The sequence below is a fragment of the Podarcis filfolensis genome (assembly GCF_964270895.1).
Source record: "Podarcis filfolensis genome assembly, chromosome: 7".
Lineage (NCBI taxonomy): Eukaryota > Metazoa > Chordata > Lepidosauria > Squamata > Lacertidae > Podarcis > Podarcis filfolensis.
In genome coordinates this window covers 18,467,217-18,487,378 of record NC_139603.1, presented here as the reverse complement: position 1 = coordinate 18,487,378, position 20,162 = coordinate 18,467,217, and the positions used below count along the sequence as shown (strand labels likewise).

Below are 20,162 nucleotides of genomic sequence, written 5' to 3'. Positions count from 1 at the left end.
AGACTCCCTTTGCCATTATTTTATTTCTCCCTGTCTTTCTGTCATTTTGGCTAGGTACAAGGTTGTTCAGTATTTCCTTAACTGATGCACTATTCTGACAAGGCAGCCCACAGCAATCTTTTCTAGGTTAATGTCAGCAGTGTTACAACAGACGAGCGGTATAGTCAGAGGCCTGCAGTAACCATGATCATCTGTCATTTGCCCGAGGGCTCATCCACATCTTACGGAAAAAGAGTACCCTAATTTGTGATATTAAATTATAATGTAATAGGTTGCAGTGTCTTTCATTGTGCTGGGTGTGTGAATGCTCAATGGAGGGTGCACACCGTCATATGTTTAGCCTTGGGATATTGGAACATGTACGCCAGAGATATGCAGTAATTTCTCGGCAGGTGTAACATAACAAAAAGGGAGAAGAATAGAAGAAGAAAAAGGCCTTTTTCCTAGCAATAAGTTAACAGGAAAGCTGCCTTATATCAGGTTATTTGTCCATCTAGTCTAGTATTGCCTATTGCCCCCCCCCCAAGCCTAATGAGGCAAAACATCAAGATAATGGTTACATTTATTACTGTAACAACTTGGAGGAGCAACAGACCAAATTAAGCGAATCCGCAGAGTTCAGAAATTACTGGCAGATTAGGACGTTACCTAATTGTGGTAGCATCCCTCCAGACTCCTGGGCATACGATGCAACTGCAGATTGTGGCTACCCAGCAAAGGAAGGGGAAAACTACTCCCTCCTAGCAATGTTAATCCCAGTTTTGACCCAAAATGTGCATGTCAGGCCTATAGGGCACCCCTCCCTTCAAGTCCTCCCAGACATACCACACTGACAGATCTCTACAGGGTACCGTTACCCCAATAATGTTTCTCTCTCCAGCTTCCCAACTTGCCTGGACACAATGCCAAAAGAGCAATCAAACGACACCACTCCAAAGTGCCAATCTAATTTGTCCCAACAGTATGAAGTAGGCAAAAAAGGAGGGAACCCAAAACCAATCAAGCAATTTCTTCTGGGGGGGGAGCCTACTTATCCTCTAAAAGGTAAAGGGACCCCTGACCATTAGGTCCAGTCATGGACGACTCTGGCGTTGTGGCGCTCATCTCGCTTTATTGGCCGAGGGAGCCAGCATGCAGCTTCCAAGTCATATGGCCAGCATGACTAAGCCACTTCTGGTGAACCAGAGCAGTGCACGGAAACACCGTTTACCTTCCCACCGGGGCGATACCTATTTATCTACTTGCACTTTGACGTGCTTTCAAACTGCTAGGTTGGCAGGAGCAGGGACCAAGCAACAGGAGCTTACACCATTGCAGGGATTTGAACCGCCGACCTTCTGATTGGCAAGTCTTAGGCTCTGTGGTTTAACCCACAGCGCCACCCATGTCCCTCCACTTAGCCTCTAGGGACACGTAACTAGCAAAAGTTCATATAGGGAGGCAGAAGAGCTCAAAGGAGGAAAGTTTGGTGTCATCCGCATGTACCACTGGTAGCAACCACTCCTTTGATGCAGAATTATTTTGTTATATGTGGCTCAAGCATCTGGTTGGTAATTGTGAGAATATACTAGACTAGATGGGCCTTTGTGCTGATCCAGTGCTCCTTATATTATATTTTGGAAGTCTCTGTTTTTCCTAAGCCACTAATGGGAAGAGGTCTATGAAAATGAGTAAAGGGGTGTTTAGCTGAAGTTAGCCTCTTTTGGAAGCCACACCTTACCTAACCTCCAATATGAGGAATCAGCCCAAGCAAGAAATTCTCTTACACTGCTGCATCTGAGAAGGTACTTGGTTTTAAAGGAGAAGAACCTTTCTATATGCTGTTTGGGGCATGAATGGAACAGTCAAAAATATGGTTCTTCATTGACTTTAAAGTGTAAGAGAGATGCAAAGCCCAAAGTCTATTCATCAGCTCAAACTGCTATGGACTCTATAATGTCATGTAACATTTGGATCCGTTCATTTCTCCCTTTCCCCTCTAACTTTGGTTCAGTAGATTTGAATTACTTAGGCTGGTTGCCTTTGAGGCAGAGTTTCCATCAGATTGCTGTATCCTCACAAATATAAATCTTTTCTTTAGTTGCAGAAAACTGTGTGACACATTTGTTTAGTTAGCATCAAATCTGTGGTGTTACCTGTCATACTTAAGCTGTCAGCAGCTTCGTTGACATTTACCATATTTCAGATACGTTGATAGAGATTATAAATGAACATGAAGTTATATTTCATCTTCTTCTACTTCATCCCAAAACAATGAGTGGGGGTGGGGAGGCAGAAGTAGATTTCTTTTCATTTTTTGCTTTGGTAAACTTGAGACAAGTCTGGCACATACTGCTTGAAATGCACGAGAACAAGCTTCAAATATGACACCAGTATTGATTCTGAGGCATGATACATAACTGAGATACACAGCAAAATAGTATACCTCTTGCCCCAAGGATCATCATTGTCAGTGAGGTGTATCAGGAGTGCATGCAAAACCCAAAATAGCCACATTCCAAAGTCAAGACCATACACTACCTGACATTTAAGAAAGGGTGATTTCAGACACTCCAAGTGTCCCTGTTTTCCAGGGACATCCCTGATTTAGAGAAGCCGTCCTGGTTTCTGATTTGATCCCAGAATGTCTCACTTTTCTTTAGAATGGCCCTATTTTCATTGGAGAAATGTTGGAGGGTATGGAGTTATCCAACCCCTGAGCTGTCTAAAAGGCAATCCTGTATAGGGAAGTGGGTTTTTTCCCCAAATGTTTAATGTTTTATTGTGTTTTTATATATGTTGGAAGCTGCCCAGAGAGCTGAGGCAACCCAGTAAGCTGTGTGGGGTATAAACAATAAAATTATCGTTATGGAATGGGATGTCCCAATTTTCATCGGAGAAATGTTGGAGGCTTTGTGATTTTAAGTGTGCCACAACTAGTGATTTAGAATCAAGTTGGTGTGTAAGCAGGGATGTGTAGTTTTAAAGCAATTAAGTCTCATCTGAATCATGCCAACAAGGTTGGCAGTCTACGATTCCGGAAAATGTGCAGTGTAGTAGATTTTCATTACTAATAATAGAATGTATACAACTCTTAAGTAATAGAAGGTATCAGACTATTCCAATTGAAATCTCACCAAAAAAAATTGAGGGCTAGTTGAGCATTCAGCACAAACACTCTAAAAATCCAGAGATTTCCCAACATCCAGAGATCCCTCTCAAGACAAATACATTTACAGGTACCTTTGGATCAGATTTTCAACCTACCAGTCCATGAACCTAATTAAAATCAAAAGAAGGCTGGGAGAGAGACTGTGCTATGCCACACCCATGTGCCAGCCACTTTATGACTGGCACTCACAGCATTTTCTTAAAATTCAAAATGTGTCCACTGGTCCAAAAAGTTTGGTGACCCTTGGACCCCGAAAACAATGACACACACATAGACCAAAGAGCAGTGGTACTGAGCGTAATACTTAGATTATTAGATCCGCATGACTGCAGTCCTATGTGCATCATTTCATGGGACTGAGCTCTTTGGAACTCAGTGATGCTTTCTTCTGAACACACAGGTTTAGCTTGTAAAACACACTGAAGTTTAACGAAAGATATTTAGCAAGCTGAAATCCAGCCTTTATCTCTTACTTAGAAATGCATATAATTTTGCTAGGCGTTTTCATTTAAACTGCTAGCACGAGGTGGGAACCATATCAAGAAAAAGAAACAAGTGTATAGCCCTTTCTTGATTATTTTCCTCTTCACTAATTTGTCACAAGGAAACAAGTCAGCTTCATTGTCATCATACCCAATTGCCAAAGCCATCAGGGTCTGCCTATTGCATCACATCATGTCATCACTCACAAATATATGTTACAGTCATCATGATGAACATATATGTATGTGACAAAGTCCAACATAGGATGAGTTGCTGTGCTCCCTGTGATTTATTTAAGCATTGTCAACGCATCAGCACACCTGTGTTTTTTTCCATAAGGCAATAGTCACGGCACTGAAAAAGCTACGATCCTCTAGGCAAAATGTACTTTGGTGGCATTTCAACTACTGTCACTAAATAAATGTTTTCTCTGTTCATCTCTCTGGGAGAAAGGCTTTGCCATTCTGCATCAGAGAGCTAATCATCAAGCCCAGTGTTTTGCCTGAAGCAATAACCAATACATACTTCTCCAGATGAAAGTGCAAATAAGACGTTAGTCATGAAGCCTGTTGAATGGTGATTGCAAGGTTCTCCTGTTGATGATTTTGCTGCCTGGTGCATCAATGTAAAGATCCTATTATTACCACTGCCCAGGCTATGAAACAAGGATTGTATGCAGCTGCATTCCTAACCATGCTTACTGAGAAGTAAGTTACTTTGGGTGGAGGATTGTATTCAACTAAGTTTTATTCAGAGTGGAATCATGGAATCGTACAGTTGGAAGGGACCACAAGAGTAATCTAGTCCAACCTTCTGCAATGCAGGAATCTCAGCTAAAGCATCCATGACAGGTGGCCATCCAACCTCTGCTTAAAAACCTCCAAGGAAGGAGAGTCCACAGCTTCCCGAGGAAGACTATTCCACTGTTGAACAGCTCTTCCTGTCAGAAAGTTTTTCCGTATATTTAGTCAGAATCACCTTTCTTGAAACTTGAAGCCATTGGTTCGAGTCCTACCCTCCAGAGAAGGAGAAAGCAAGTCTGTTCCCTCTTCCATGTGACAGCCCTTAAGATATTTGAGGATGGCTATCATAGCTCCTATCAATCTCCTCTTTTCCAGGCTAAGCATCTAGCTCTTTCAAGTGCTCCTCGTAATGCTTGGTTTCCAGACCCTTGATCATCTTGGTTGCCCTCCTCTGCAAAGTAGATCCACTGCAATTAATAATTCTAACATAGTCTTTTTTTACTAACTGTGCTGGATCTACTCTTATTTGAATATTATGTCATTAGGAGTCACTGTGCAATCATTGAGCCTATGTTGTGACATCATCAGGTCATGTGCTTCTCTGCTCCCAACAGTGGGCATCAGTGATATGGAGTACAAGAGGGGGAAATGCTCAGTTGTTGCTGTGAAGTGATGAAGTGACCAAAGTGTTGGTGCTGTTCTTTAAAGCCCTAAACAGCCTCAGACACTGAGGCCCTCCTACGAGGGCCTTCTGGTGGTTTCCTCACTGTGAGAAGTGAAGTTACAGAGAACCAGGCAGAGGGCCTTCTCAGTGGTTGCGCCTGCCCTGTGGAACGCCCTCCCATCAAATGTCAAGGAAATAAACAACTATCTGACTTTTAGAAGACATATGAAGGCAGCCCTGTTTAGGGAAGTTTTTAATGTTTGATGTTTTTTCGTGTTTTTAATATTCTGTTGGGAGCTGCCCAGAGTGGCTGGGGAAACGCAGCCAAATGGGCGGGGTATAAATAAATTATTATTATTATTATTATTAGTAGTAGTAGTAGTATTATATTTTGGGGCAGCAGAGGAAAACTCTGCATGGGAATTTGAGTGCTGCTATTTCAGGTGTCATGTTTGGTTTCACACCGGTTCCCTAGTAATTTCTCTTTATGACAGCTTTAGTTGATTAATGATCTGCCAATTAACTGACCAACTACTGATCAACTACTGTTTAATACAAGTGCATATTTCGAAAAGCTCTTTGGCTACTTGGAAGCCAGAATAAAGTCACATGGCATTGAATAAACATACCACATTGTTCAAAGAAAAGTCGCCTTTAACCACTCTTTCCTCTTTTCATTTGCTCTCAAGGGAAGAATGCTAGAATCAAAGGAGTATTGAACAATATACAAATGTGCCTTGACTCATAGCTCCATGGATTAGCACTTGCCCTCGCTAACTAATCAGCAAAACTCCCATTAATTCATCTATTGTTTCAGCCGATTAAAGCTTATAGTGCTTTATGAAGACCTCAACATTTGCTGCTTGTTTTGAAGACAATCAAAGTATACTAGGAAAAAATCCAGTTGGCAAACTGATGAAATAAGATGACTTTAAAAAAGAAGGGATTTCTAGAATTGTAAAATTTGACAAGTTGTTGTACAAAAAGCAAGCCATTCCTCCCGCCCCCCGCCCCCCGCATCCTTCTGAAACAAACTTTTATGTAAGTCGGGTGGAATTTGTTTTGGGGAATGACAATTTGTGTCAAGATGAAGTTGCTTCTCTCAAATTCTCAGATCCCAAAACAGGGCTGCTGTTTGCCAGGAGGAGAGATGAGATATTAGTTGGCCATTATTTTGCCTGGGGCAATACTTGGTACAGGTGAAAATGCAAAGGATGAATGAATGGATTTGTTTATTTCCTTTATTTAGAATACATCATAACTAATTAATGCTTAGCCTATAGAATGAAAATTTTGAGGGTTTATGCTGAGGACTTCTGTTCATTTCACTCCCTTGTGCATGCTTGCACTTTTGTCTACTAGTATATTTGTCTATGTTTTAAAACAAAGAATGTTTAGCCCAACTAGCATGTCTGGAATAGGACAAGAGATTGTTTTCAGTGGATTGAAGAGAAAATTTTAAAAGTGCATCTTGTCTTGTACTTGTAAAGCTTTTTTCCACTGCAAGGAAGATTTCCATTTTTCTGCCTCATTCTCAAGACCCTTTATAATTTCCTTCGAATTTAGGACTTACTTGCACATACCGTATCACTGGGAGGTGGCCATGGTATGTATGTGTGTTTCCTTAAACATTTCTCTTCCACTCTGAAACCTCCCCAGCTGCCTGTATTTCCTGATCTAAATAGACCTCATGGGAGGAGTTACTTCATGGCATCTTCCACTGAACTTTAATTTAAGCAGCAGAAGCTGTAAAAGGTGGCTGTTGAATGCCTGAGATTGGTGCCTTCCCTGATTTATTCTTTAAGAGAAGTCTTTCCTTTTACCTTAAAATATCATTTCACAGTGATTCACTTAAAAGTACAAAGACTTTGAAAAAAAAGAAAAGAAAAGAAAAAAAGCTATAAGGTGTGTGTTGGGCAATCTCCTCACCTGCAAGAAGACCCAGCTGAGGACATCAGGGGTTTTCAAGGAAACAACCAGCCAGGAAGGTTGCAGAGTGCAGATCACTGGAGAACTGATAGTAGATTGAAAGAAAGGACATTATAAATATCCCTCAGCCACTAAGGTAAGCACAACCGAAAAGCTCTCATCTACCTCTGATGATTTCACACACAAAAATCATTTCTATTTGGTAATTTTGCAATGTTTTCCTCACTGATTGAGGGAGAATAGTTAAATAACAAGCAGGAGACATGATCAGTACAACATTAAGTAAACTATGAAATGGATATACATTACTTACAAAACCAAATACAGTGGTACCTCAGGTTAAGAACTTAATTTGTTCTGGAGGTCCATTCTTAACCTGAAGCTGTTCTTAACCTGAGATACCACTTTAGCTAATGGGGCCTCCCGCTGCCGCTACACAATTTCTGTTCTCATCCTGAAGTAAAGTTCTTAACATAAGGTACTATTTCTGGGTTAGTGGCGTCTGTAACCTGAAGCTTCTGTAATCTGAGGTAAGGTAAAGGTAAAGGGACCCCTGACTGTTAGGGCCAGTCACGGACAACTCTGGGGTTGCGACACTCATCTCGCTTTACTGGCTGAGGGAGGGAGCCAGCGTACAGCGACTAAGCTGCTTCTGGCGAACCAGAGCAGCGCACGGAAACGCCATTTACCTATAAATAGGAGCTGTACCTATTTATCTACTTGCACTTTGACGTGCTTTCGAACTGCTAGGTTGGCAGGAGCTGGGACCGAGCAACGGGAGCTCACCCCGTTGTGGGGATTCGAACAGCCAACCTTCCAATCGGCAAGCCCTAGACTCTGTCGTTTAGACCACAGCGCCACAAGGTACCACTGTACAAAAATGCTAAGATTAAAATGTGGTGGAAACAGCCACTCCAGTGATCACAGTAATACACTCCAGACATTCAAAGAACACATTCCTCCATTCCAACAGCTGAAAATAATCATCAAAAATTAATCTTTAAAACTAAATGAATCCCCAAGAAACCACAATACAACATTAGCAGTCAAATGTCTGGAAATAAGGAAACATTTTCATCTAGCACCTGAAAGAAGCCAAAGTTTTCATCAGCTGGCCCAAATGAAGATGGTGTGGATAAAGATTGATTTTGTATTCTTGTTAGCTGCCAGGATGGTTATTGTAAGAAAATGGAACTATTCAGAGGAGTTAAATATAGATTGATGGTATGGTCAAATCTGGTTCATAACTATTGCTTGAAAACTCAAAAATTACAGTGCTGTAGAGGACAGAAAAATAATAATTTCCAACCACATGGCAAGCAAATATTTTATATATAAATGATTATAGCAATGTTCAAATTTCTCCTGTGAAATATGCTACTGTTCTGAATTCTTAGTAACTTTTTCAGTTTCAGGTGAGATATTTATAAGGCCTTGAGGATACATCTTGATATCTCTAAAGAAAGCATTTTTATTTTTATTTTTTTTTAAAAAGGACATGTTACTACCCCAGAATCAATAATAATATTTCCTTGCAAGAATTGTGAATTTTGCAGCTCAGATTTATATCCTTTTATTGTCTTGATGTGTGTTTCATTTTCATACAACTGCATTGTTTCCTCTTTATTTTAATATGTTATTGAATTACTTGCTTTTGGTTAATAAATAAAGATAAATATTAGGGGGGAAGTTTGTACCTGCTGAGCCTTGTACCATAAATGGGGTGGGGGATACTGAAAATAGGGGCATCCAGAAGGGCCATCTTAAAATCCAGTTTGGTTCATATCATAGAATTGTAGAGTTGGAAGGGACCGAGAGTTTTCTAGTCGAACCCCCTGCAATGCAGGAATCAAGCATCTGTGACAGATGGCCGTAAACCCTCTGCTTAAAAACCTCCAAGGAAGGATGAGGAATGGTGGGAGCCTCCCCCTCCCCCTGCTCCTGACCAGGATCCTGAAGCTGCCCAGGAGCAGTAGAGCAGTATAGATTTGGAACAGTGGTTTGCAGAGGGGCATAGTTCTGAAGACAACAGTTGGGACGAACTAGGGGGTGAACAGCAAAGTGAAGAAGAACTGGAAGAGAGACAGCTAACAGACTCTCTCTCGCTGGAAAGTGTCCAGTCTATCAGTCCAAGGTCACATGGAACAAATAAGGTGGCTACACAAAAAGCACAGTGGTTGCATGATCAGGTTGGAAGGCATGGAAGTGACTAGGGGGGAAGTGGGTGGAAACCTTAATTGGGAACACCATCATCAGAGAATGGCTGCATTGTTATTTGGCTGTGATCATTAAAGACACTTTAAATGGTAAGCAACTCTTTTCGCTTTGTCCTACTTATCTACGTCGAAAAGGGGGGAAGCGTAGTCTCCAAAGCCTGACAATAACACATTGCAGTAGTCTAATTGTGAGGTTATAGGGACAAAGACCACAAAGTGATGTTTTTAACCTAACAGCATGGATATATCTGAGTCACCAGCTGGTGTGATACTCTGAGCCACAGAGGTCACTTGGACCTCCTGTGATAGTAATGGATTGTGAAGAATCCCCAAACCATGTGAATTTTCAAGCAAAGTGTGGCCTCATCAGAACTAGTAAAACTTCCTGTATCTGAACCACAGAACCATCCACTAAAAGTAGTTTTCTCTTGTCTGGATTGAGTTTAAGTTTACTAGCTGTCATCCAGTTCATTACCGTGGCTATAAACCCAGATTCAAATCCCCACTCAGCCATTAAACTGCACAACCTTGGGCCAGCCACACAATGCATGATCAGCTTAACATGCATCATGGTGTAACATCATGATATTATGTGGTACTGATGCTATTGGCTGTTGGTAGGGATCGAGAAATAGTGTGTAGAAATCAATTATTACGCTCAACTTGGACAAGCCAAGAACATCTACTTCTGCCCTTAGAATCATATTAGCATTCTCTAACTCACCGTGACATGAATTTCTGTGCTGTACAACAAAGTCTATGGAATGAGTGGCATGCGTTTGCGTAAAGGAAACATTGAAAAATATCACATAGCAGGCCTTGAACATTCGAAATACATTCAACTATGCTGGCTATCTTTGTTTTATCAGGCTCCCCCCATCTTTTTTAAATACTTATGACAGGCTGACAAATGAAAGGCTTATTTCTGCTGTATTTCCTCCCCCCCCCCATTTTATGAGATTATTCTTTTGAAAGATGATGACTGTGCTTTGTATTTATCAGAGGTCATTTTTTTTAGGAGGACCATAAATGTTGAAATGTAGGGATTCTATTCTCTTTAAAAAGACTGAGTTTCCTACCTTTGGGAGGACCATAGTACTTTGCAACAGTGCATCCAAGACAGGAAAGTTTAATACTAGAAGTTGTGTGTGATAGAGAATGAGTGTGTGTGTATATGTGTGTGTGAGCGGGGGGGGGGGGGAGGAGAGAGAGAAACAGTTCAACATTTATTGCTACTGCTTCTGATCATAGTAAGCACTGGGCTTTGGGAAGATCTTGGAGTCCTCCTGCCTCCTTCTCAAAGCCTAATTATAACATGCCCACCTTTGGGACGTAAGTGGGCAGCCTCTAGGACCCTGCCAGATCTCATGCCTCCTTCCCAAAGACTGGAGCCTCCCTTACCTGGCCTTCAAAAGGTGGCACAAGGGCTGGGGTGTGTTTGTCAAATTTTGGCCTTGAACAGGGTGCCATATTACCAAGGGCCTAGAGCTGTCACTGGAGTTAGTTCTCCTACAGCTGTCCTTCTAATTCTGGAAATGGGAGTGGCCTTAAAGCTCATTGGCTGCACTGCTGATGGATCTATTGAAAATAAGAAATATATCCTCTGAAGAAGGTAATGTGGGAGTGGGGAGGAAGGGAAAACACCATATGGCAGAGTGTGTAAGTGAGCAATTTCTATGCAAGGTGTTTTTTGTTTAATTGTGGCACTGTCTGTTCTGGCTAACGTGCCCAACCACTCATTATGAAGCTTTGATAAAATGTGGGTAGAATTTTGAGTCAAGGTTTCCAACTGTGAGTGTTCAGTTGCAGAATTGGGTTAATGTGGTGCACTTAGTTTGTTAGATTTGGGAGTGTGCTTCCTGCGAGGAAATAAGGATTATGAAAATAAGGGGAATTTAGCTCAATTTTGTCCTATTTGCCGTTCATAGCAATTATGCAATTATGCAATTATGTTCAGACAGCTAATAAATAGCTAGAGCTGAAATGATAGCTCGATTAAATGTGACTAAGTCTAATTAATACTTAATCGTAACAGCAATCATTGATACAAATTTACTGCTTTCTCTGGGTGTAGAGAAGTTGAGTAGCAACAAACATGGGATATAATATCTACTGCAGATATGAATGCATATTACAACATAGAATTTAACTGTTCTGGAAAACTTCCTGCCTTGAAATAGTATGCAAGTTAGGATTTAACTGCAGAAAGCCATTTGTGTCCTCAAGAATGTGTTACGATGATCCCTCCTGGTTCATACCAAAATTCTATGTCACCCACTTCCAAATTGCAGTGTTGGCATACCCTCCAAGTGTCCCTGTTTTCCAGGGATATTCCCAGAATTATGAAAGCCACCCCAGCTTCTGATTTCATCCTGGAATGTTTCTATTTCCCCTGCCACTGCCACTGCCACTGAGCTCAGGGATTAGGATGAGCGATGGTGGTAGCAGCGGTGGCAACTTTGAGGGAGTATCCTGTTGCCTCTTCATTGCTTCTTGGCTGCTGCTGCTGAACTCCTCCCTTGGGTATCTCATAGCAGCTTCTGGAGAGCAGCGGAGAAGGAGGGGCTGCTGCCAACCTCATGTGATGCACCAGCTCTGAGGTGCAGGCAGAGGGCAGGGCCACCCCAGGCAGGTAGAAAGGGGGAGTAAAGCAGAGGGCAAGTAGACTTTACTTTATTTTTTAAAAACTGCTTCGTGATTCCACATCTAATTTTGCCACTTTCTAAAACTGATTTATTGGTGTGTGTTTTTCTTTTTGTAACTCTACCAAAAATAAAATAAAATAAAATTGGGTTAAGGGGTTCCTGTTGAGATTTCCATTCCACCTTAAGGAGCAGACATGTGGAACTGTTAGGTGTCACATGTCTGTTTACATTCCAGTACAGCTTGCTGGGAACTTCCATTGTGTGTATTCCTTTTGCTTTTCCTGAGTCTCTCTGAGAAGACGAAGAGAGAGAGACGACATGTTTCTTTGTCCTGATTTATGACGAATAAATCTGTAGTTGTAGTATGCTTTCACAAGCCTCATGCCTATTCTGCGTGCGCAGTTCGATCTGCTGATAGTGTGCCCTGTTTTTGAAGTCCGGGTCACTGATTTACATTGGAGCAGAGGCAGATGGGTCTTCGCAGCGGGACGGCTGGAAGGAGATGGCCCAGATGGGCTAGCCAGCTGGCCTCCCGGCCCTCTGCATGTCGACAGTTTCCTCAGGGTGGTGAGGTATGTGTATGCTATGCCCCATTGGTGTAGTGGTAGTGGAAATGCTCTGCAAGGAGGGGGACAAAAAATGGGGGGTCATGGAGGGGGATGGTGTCCCTATTTTCATCTGAGGAATGTTGGAGAGTATCAGGAATGTCTGCTTGGCCCCATGACAATGGGTGCCCTGCAGTGTGCATGCCCGGCGCCAAAATTTGTGGGTGCCTGGTCCTTTCATGGGGAATTTTGTGGGTGCTTGAGCCCCAAGGGCCCCGGGGAGTCAGCACCTATGGAGGGTATGGTGTTGGTTATCCAGATTTCTCTAAGTAGCCCACAAATGGAGTGTGTGATCATTTTTTCCTTTACTATTAGAAGAAAACCCAAGCCTCAATTCTTGCATTAAGTCTTGTCCTGATGACATAATCACAAAGATACTTTTTAGCCTTGTGAAAATTTTATTTCAATACATTCCCAGAAAGCAATATCTGCCATCAGGGAATAGTATTAAAAGGCAAACTTTCCTTAAGTTAAGGAATTCGAGCAAAATAGCAGGCCTGAAGCACAACTTACGTTTTGCTATGGAAATGGTACCCAAGTTAGTCTTCCAACCCCCCAAATGACTGCAATAACAATCCAGTCTTGAAGAGAAGGAATTGGGGGACCCTACTGAATCCCTGCAATATATTGGGGTTGTGTTTGTGCATGCACATACACAATTCATCATGGGAAGGACATTTTGCTAGTTATACTGAGATGACCTTGCTGTGGGCTGTGGAGGAGGGGAGAGAAATACATTTGCCTTTTTAAAATATGAGAAACCACGCTCTGTGTGACTCTTTGTATCAATTTGCTCCCTTAGCCGTTTCTTTTGTTCAGCCTCCTTCCCCACAGTACCCTGTTATTGCTTGTCAATACATTTCAGTGTCGCATCAATGCAATCTTTCCCCCCAAACCCAGCTTCATTCAACCCTGAGTGCAGTGCTCCTGATCTTTATGCATCTCAGTATTAGGCAGTGGGAATTTGCTTTGCATACCAATGAATAAGAGACATGCCATCCGCTTACGTATTTTAAGCTGAGGTGGGTCATTTCAGCGTCTATATTTGGGTTCCACCACAGACATAAAGGATCTCTTTTATGTGTTTTCATTTTGCAGATGGTGCCCATCAGAAAATACTGTCCCCTCCATCCCCTACATTTTGCCACATTCTGCAAAGTAATTTCCGTTGTCCTCATTCACATAACGTGCAGCAGGTTAAAATCCTCCGCATTTATATCTCTCAGGAGCCTGCTGCTTTAAAGGGGAGTATTAGATTCGCAGAAATTTTATGTTTATGCCTGCCTTCTGCTCTTTGAAATCTCATCTGGATGTTATGAAAACAAAATGCAGACTGTGTTAAATTCCTTGCAGGGATGTTGTAGTGGTAAATAGCATTTCAGAAAGTATTGCTGGCTCCAATTGCTCTTGTTCTTTTCATCTGATTCTCTCTGATTCACTCGAGACAAATGTAGTGATCATTCCCGTATTTTTACTATGTAGTACCAGACTGGTGGAGCTGTGAATTCTTTGATCGATGTGCAACTAACATGCCAAGTCAAAGGCTTGCTTTATAGTTGTGGCAATGATAGCAATCTAGAGCTTTTATATAGTTGAAATTACACATTATTCCAGGACAGAGATGACCAAGGTCATGCTTTACGGTCCTTATTTTAGGGAAGGCCTAAAATAAACTATATGTCATCTACCTGCCATGCATAACAACCCAACAGGGGTTAATGGAACCCTGGCATCAGCACACAGATTCCTCAGGCAGCTGCCTGGTAACAGGAGTGAGCCAGCAGTAAATCACACCCTGCATTTTGGAGTTAACTCTTTTTTAGCAAGAACACGATCTGTCCAGACTTAGGGGAGTGTCATGCCTAATGAACACAGCGGCTCATTCCCCATGGATCAATTGCTGAGACTAAAGGTCCCTGCCTTCCTACAGCTGCCACCTCCCCCCCCCCCGCCAACAAGCAATCTGAGACTATACCTGCATGCCTTTCTTTGCTCCTCCCACTTCATGCCTCTTCTGGTTCTGGGAGACCAGAAAGAAGGGGAGCTTGTCACAGCAGGAGGTGAAGACACCTATGATTCTTCACAAGCCTGACTCATCTCTGCCTCTTGGTCCCTCCTCCTCCCCATTGTCTGCTTCAGCTTCTGCCTCTGAAACTGGACTTCTCCCTGTCACAGACGCTTCCAGCTCACTAAGCCCTGTTACCTCTTCACCTTCTGACACCTCATCTTCTTTCTCTGACCACTGATCGTTGTCCCACCACCATTCCCTGAGCTCTGAGCCTTCTTCCCTTGGTGGTTCCTCAGCTGGTTCCTCCCACCTTTCCTCTGCATCCAAACAGTCCATGACACCTGGACGCCATGCTTACATTGCCAAATAAAGAGGAAATGCATCCCCACAAACACAACAAACGAGTACACGGATCTGCTGTGACTACCTGACCTGGGCAACTGCTCAGACCACTGTTCAGGACCCCTACTTTTCCTACTTAAAATTCTTTATATTTGGCCTGACTATACAGCCCTTCAAACAGAGGATTCCTTCAAATAGAGCAGGAGAAGGCAACCTAAGGCCCATAGGCCACAAGCGGCCCATGGGGGTCGTTTAACTGGCCCCCGAGCCACCCCCGAAGCAAGCTGTCTGCTTGGCGAGTCCCTGCATGCTGCACTAAACCAGTGCGTAGCAGGGACTCACTTCCGCAATGCTGAAAATCACGCCTGCGCATGCGCAGATGCTGGAAATGGCAGGCACGCATGCTCACACGTGTGTGCAATCCAGCCCACGGAGGGATCTCTGCTGGAGTGAACCAGCCCAGGTGAGGTAAACTTTGCCTCCCCCTGAAATAGAGGATGTTCTCTGAAAGCCCTTTGTAAGAGAGGACAGTCTTCTGTAAAGTAGGACACATGAACAGCCTGCTTCAGAGCACCAGTGGGTTCTCATTTTTTATGTCCGCTCTGCTCCCCTTTTTTATTTTATTTTTAATAAAAAAGCTGGACTCCAATCAAAACTGGATTTTGGAGCTGCCATTGTAATTGTCTCCAAGCCCCCAACAAAGTACCATTCCAGGACATTGTGAAAAATTAAAATTGTAGTTTCCAATGGTTTAGGAGTCATCATTTTTATTTTCCACAGTGTTCTCACACAGCCACTCCTAAGCATCTTCTCTGATGCTCCGGTGGCCAGAGAGCCCCTTGGTTTTCAGGGAGCCTCAGTCTTATCATGTAGCAGTGAAAGAAGAAAATATGTTATTCACTGCTTCCATCATATCTTCAAGTATGCATCCAGTGTAATTGCTCCAAGAGTTTTGAGGTTGACACCAGCATCTACACCAGTTAATGTAAAGCAGACCCCTCAGAAGACTGCTATGACAAATTTGTGAGGCACTTTGCTCACTTCCATGACAAATTGGATGCCACTAATGGAGAAGGTCAGAGTAAGGTGACCGGTCTGGTCTGGTTTTATGGATTTGATGCCAGCTCTTGTGGCCTGAAGATCTGGGCAATACACTTGAGGGTGTGTGGCCAATTACATGCTCACTTGAACACTGTCCTTTATGCCTGATTAGATCTTGCTGGAGGGGATTGACCAGGTGGGTCTAATATGGGGCGGACACATCTTTGCAGGAGGAAGAGGTACCTGAAAATATTAAGGAGGCTGCAATGCTCTCACTTATAAAAACAACAACAACAACATTGGACTGGGAAGTCCAATAATTATACTGATAATTATCACCCAGTTGCATATATTAGGTGAATGCAGAGAACCCAAGATTCACCTTGTGTCTGTTTTAAAAAATATAATCTCATTTGCTTCTGAGTTACTTGGCTCATTGTCAGCTTTCACTCTGATTCAGATCACTTTCTATGAGCAAAGCTCTTTGTACCCACTATTCCCAGTTCACTCTTATGGGTAATTCAGAAACAACTAGAATTTGTCTCCTTTGGAGGGGGGATCAGATTAAATTTGAAGACTTAGGAGCCCATCCAGAGTGAATTAAGTTGGCCAGATTGCAGACAAACATGTCCAGGGGCTTCTGTAAGAGAAGCATATTACTTTAATATGGATTCCTCCATAAGCCATATTAAAGTAATAACTTTAGGAGTCTGACTAAAACTTCAAAAATTAGTTTCATATTTCTAAGAGATGTAGGGGTTTATTCAATATAACTCAGGGGCAATTAAGTGGTGTGTATTCTTGGTTGTACATATTTTAAAACATGAGCAGCTTCACACCAGTTGGCTTAGCACTCTATGTGGAGCTGCCTTGGAAGTTGGTTCAGAAGCTATAACTGGTGCAGAATGCTAAAGCAGGGATTCAGCTCTTATGACCTATAGGAGAAGGTGCACACCCCTCTAAAGTGTGTGGAAGTCTTTGCTGACTTTATTATAAGTTAATGCATGAAATGAAGGTGACATTTCTGGAGGGGGTTAGTGGTGGAATGGGAGACTGGCATAATAGGAGTTATAAATTCCAAAAATGCAGTTTCTTCTTGCTTATAAAGCATGCTCTTAGCAAAGGAAATATTTATCAATGTCACACAAATCTCACTCTTGAATAATAAAGTCCACACCAAGTCAGTGCATACTAGCAAAACTCAGAGATCTGATATTTCACATATTTAGCCCTGACAGTTGGAGGGTATGCAACTGTCCTCTGCAGAGAACCAACCATTGTTCCACAATTTCTTGGGAGTCAGGCAGTTCTCTTAATCACTAGTTTAGGAAAGCCTGTCCCTTTCCATTTTGTAGCATAGACTTTATGTTGACATATCTCTGCTTCAAAAGTTTTGCCGTCCAGGATCTTTATCCTCTTGAAAACTCCCAGTCATGTACTGCTATTCCAAAACTACAGTGGCTAAGATCCCTTCCCAGACCACTCATTAACCCTCTCCCATGCAGTCCCTTTGCGACAAATCTCTTCCAACCTTAGTCCCTAGCAGTTGGGAAGAATGCTGACTATCCACTGTTGAGAGAAGGAGAGGTTAAACGAGCAGCTTGTCTAAATAAATGACCAGATTTGCTTGCCCACATCTAGGCAGCTGCTGGAAGAACTAATGAACTGGCAGCAATGCAACTAATTAGGCCAAATAGGCCTGGATAGCTTGAGGCAATATGATTACAAATGGCACTGCAATTTCCAAACAGGACATACATTCACTCTTCATTTGACTATAATTATTTTTACACTACTTATAATCCAGGCAGCGGTTTTCAAGCTGTGCTTCAGGGAACCCTAAGGGGTTGTTTTATGTATTTATATCCCACTGTTCTTCCATCATGGAGCCCGAAGTGGCATACATAGCATTCCCCAGCAGTCTCTCCATCCAGGCATTGTCTAGATTTCGACCTGCTTAGCTTCTGCATACATTTGCCTGAGGCCTCAGAGATGGAGGGGGCCATATTAGTGTTGACAAACAATGTGTTCCAACTGAGGACAGAAGGGAAGAGAAGACATGAGAAGAGGGCTTCAAAGGAACACTCAGCTCCTGGGCTTCTCCTATGAGCAAGTTCGCTGCATTATATGCCTGTTTTCAGACCATGCCCTGAAGTGTAAGTTCCTTGGAATGAGAGAGGCACCATAATGGTAGATAAGCATCCAGACAACTTGCCTACCATTTTTCATCTTCATCTGCTATGAATAGTTGCAGGGAATTGTTGGCTATGTGCTATGGCGCCTTATTGGGTCACCTGGAGTGATTGAGCAGCCCGACCAGCACTCAGAATGAAGCACACGTGCTCTAGAATACTTCCCTGAATTATATGCAAATTGCTGGTGTTCATTGGGAGATGGCTCGACATCGAAAGAGTTCCCTGTAAAGAAAGCTTTTGATGAGCACTGATCTAGTGTGTCAGTTACAGATAGGTAGCCGTGTTGGTCTGCCATAGTCAAAACAAAACAAATTTTTTTCCCTTCCAGTAGCACCTTAAAGACCAACTAAGTTAGTTCTTGGTATGAGCTTTCGTGTGCATGCACACTTCTTCAGATACACTGAAACAGAAGTTGCCAGATCCTTCTATATAGTGAGAAGGTGGGGAGGGGTATTACTCAGAAGGGTGGTGGGAATGGGTGATTGGCAGATAGCTGTGATGAGCCTGTTGACGACTCTTAACGACTGCAATAGGTCTTACAGGAAAAAGCAAGGGGTGAGAAGGTGAAAAATGGCTTTGTCATGTATAATGAGATAAGAATCCAGTGTCTTTGTTCACACCAGGTCTCTCCATGGTTTTAAGTTTGGTAATGAGTTGCAATTCAGCAGCTTCTCTTTCCAGTCTATTTCTGAAATTCCTTTGTAGTAATACAGCTACTTTGAGATCTTGTATAGAATGTCCTGGGAGATTGAAGTGTTCTCCTACTGGTTTCTCTGTCTTGTGATTCTTGATGTCCGATTTATGTCCGTTTATTCTTTGGCGTAAGGTTTGGCCTGTTTGTCCAATATAGAGAGCTGAAGGACACTGTTGACATTTGATGGCATATACAATGTTAGACGATGAGCAATTAAATAGTCCCGAGATGGTGTGTGTGATGTTGTTGGGGCCAGTAATGGTGTTGTCCGGGTGTATGTGGCAGCAAAGTTGGCCTCTGGGTTTATTGCAGGCTCTGGTGCCAGTGTCCGTGTTACGTCTGGTTGTAGTATTATTGTGGGTTAGGGGTTGTTTAAGATTGGGTGGCTGTCTGTAGGCAATGAAAGGTCTTCCTCCCAGAGCTTGAGAAAGAGAACTGTCATTAGTGTGTCAGTATTTCTACCTGCATAACTAAAATGCTTTGTGAATTGTTGGAGTGCCTTGGTTGCATCAGGCCACAGTATCTCATCTTGCGGTCAGAAGCTGTCAGGAATGAGCCAGCTCCTAGTGGAACTTTACAGCCGGCTACAGAACAGAGAGGTTTAGATTTGACGCAGGCTGTGCTGACTCCCCTGGACATTGGAATGCCGGTTGCCAAGGGAACAACTGAGAGTGAGCTGGAACACAGCCAAAGCTCTCAGGAAGCTCAAACAGGCGCTAACAGACACGGAGACAGTCTTGCAGAACAGGAAGAGGTTGGAGCTGATCAAATAAGTCTGAAGAGTCAGCGAATGGGAGGGCTGCTAGACAAAAAGCAAAACAAGAGACAGAAGGGGCAAAAGTTCAATATCTTCTATAGGAACCGGAAGGTGTCTTCAGAAGGGTCATCTTGTGTGATAATGTTGGTGGCTTTGTTAGATCCGTCCAGAGCTATCTGTTTGTTTTTGCAATAAATCCTCCTTTTTAACTACCTATGCTTACAGTGTTATCAAGCCCGGAACCTGGACTCCTGACAGAAGTCATGCTAGACCATGACATGGTTGGCATATATGGATATATTAGGCAACTGTCACCACATATATATATATATATATATATATATATATATATATATATATATTCCTTGGTTAAGTGAGTGAGAGAATGATAGTCAGCTGCAGGCATGTCAGGATGAAGTGGATAATCTGGACCACTTCTAGTCTGGATTCAGGCCTGATCTTGGCGTCAAATCAGCCTTAGTCAACTTGATTCGTCATCTTTATTGGGAGAGAGACAGGGGACTCCTACCCTGTTGCTTCTCTTGGAACTCTCTTTGGTGTTTAACACCATTGTCCAGATATCCTCCTGAAGTGACTCTGAATTGTGGCTTTGGGTGCACTGTGCTTTGATAGTTCCACTTAAATTGCTTCCCCTCTGTAGTGCCTGGATGTGTCTAAACAATTAAATG

General features: G+C 42.6%; 1 protein-coding gene and 1 long non-coding RNA gene across 5 annotated transcripts in view; one reads left to right on the top strand and one right to left on the bottom strand.

Annotated features, from left to right (window-relative positions):
• CDH12 (cadherin 12) overlaps nt 1-20,162 on the top strand; it is a 661,518-nt gene that overhangs the window by 145,512 nt on the left and 495,844 nt on the right. The window lies entirely within an intron of this gene.
• The window catches only part of LOC310767246, a 582,601-nt gene that overhangs the window by 102,956 nt on the left and 459,483 nt on the right, over nt 1-20,162 (bottom strand). The gene's annotated exons all lie outside the window — the stretch shown is intronic.